At 37.3% G+C, this 1,726-nt stretch overlaps 1 protein-coding gene across 3 annotated transcripts in view; it reads right to left on the bottom strand.

Annotated features, from left to right (window-relative positions):
* The window catches only part of Akap10 (A-kinase anchoring protein 10), a 64,405-nt gene that overhangs the window by 50,500 nt on the left and 12,179 nt on the right, over positions 1 to 1,726 (bottom strand). The gene's annotated exons all lie outside the window — the stretch shown is intronic.

Consider the following 1,726-nt stretch of genomic DNA (forward strand, 5'->3'; position numbering starts at 1 on the left):
AAAAAAAAAAAAAAAGCATTCTGAAATGTGGACCTTTTCAATTTCTTAATCTTTGCTTGCTTCACAAACAAAACTGAAATTTAGAATAAATTCATGAGAGAAAAAAATATAGAAAAATATTCACCACAATACTTTTCTTCTTTGAGCAACAAGGTTTCTCCATCTAATAAAAGACACTGATGACTAAAGTTCAAGCTACTTAAAAATAAATGCTCTTAGGTAGGGCCTAGTGATCCATGCCTTTAATCCCCTAACTTAAAACTAGGCTATCTTTTTATTTCATGTTAAATTGAAGGAAGTAAAACCATTTTAGCAAGTTTAATAAAAATAGTTTTGCTTTTTATCTGTTATATGTTGAGACATGGTCTAATTATGTAGGCCAGGCTCTCCTCAAACCCAATCCTCCTGCTTCAGCCTCCAGAATGGAAGGATTGCAGGCATGCACTATCAGAGCCAGTTCTAGATTTTAAAAAAATATTTACTAGGGAGTATGTGTACATGATACGTATGTATGCATATACACGCCACAGTGCACACATGGAGAGCAGAAGACAACTTTGTACAGCTGGTTCTCTCCTCCACCTTTATGTAGGTTCCAGGGGATCAAACCCAGGGTTTCTAGGCTTGCATGGCAATCATGTTTAGCCACTCAACCATCTTACCATCTCTGGCTAGTTTTCTTATACAGATAATAGCTACCCTGAAAAATCTATATGAATGCCTCCCTTCTAATTATATATTAATTAGATGTCCATGATAACAAAAATGCTATGAATCCACTTGTGTAGTACTTCTTCTTAGAGAGTGAGAGGTGGTAGTGCATCAGTCAGCACTCACCGCTCTTGGCAAAGACCAGGGTTCCATTCCCAGCACCCACAAGGTGGTTCATACCACCTGTAACCCCAGTTCCATGCCCTCTTCTGGTCTCTATATACATGGTGTGCACATATACATGCAGGAAAAACAGGGCTAGTCCCTCCTCTTCACTACTCTATTAGAACTCATGCCTCATATCCATCGATCGGTCCCTTCCTCATAGTCTCTTTAGTTGGTCTCCATGGTACTACTCCCCTTGCTCCCTAGTTTCCTTTGAGTCTGTCCTTCTCATTCTAAAACTCATCTCTTAATTGTCCACTGTCAGAAATGGTCTCCTTCCCTAACTCCTCTTCCTAAGAATGTTCTCTAACACTTTCTTCTCCAAAGTATATTTATTCTCAAACCTTCAGTTATTACTAGAGCAAAAGTTTTCAAACTTTAAACTGTAAATAAGCTCTGCTTCCTGCCCCAAATAAACTTAATAAAAATCAGATCTAATTAGATCTACAAATTCAATAAAAGCAGAATAACTAACTTAGCCCTTTATTGTTCCTTTGGCAACAGCTCCTAGAGAAAAGCTCTTTGGAGCATCTGGAGAAGCCCTGGTCTGAATGCTTACCTGCCCTTTAGTCTGGGCTCTGCTCTTACACCTCTTCTTATTTATTGCTGGGGATTCCCTCTCAGGTTTTGCCATGTGAGGCCATATTTGTCCCAACATATAAATTATCACTTCTTCAAACCAATTCTTTCTAACTCCCATCTATTCAAATCCCGTCAAGAAAATGGTCTTATTTTTTTATTTTTTTTCACTATCTCCGTATCTTTTTCTTTTGTTTACTTTCTTATTTATTTTCAAGACTAAACTCTTTTTCTGTTTTTTGTTTGTTTGTTTGTTGGTTGGTTTTTTTTT

Source organism: Mastomys coucha, unplaced genomic scaffold, assembly GCF_008632895.1.
Source record: "Mastomys coucha isolate ucsf_1 unplaced genomic scaffold, UCSF_Mcou_1 pScaffold5, whole genome shotgun sequence".
Lineage (NCBI taxonomy): Eukaryota > Metazoa > Chordata > Mammalia > Rodentia > Muridae > Mastomys > Mastomys coucha.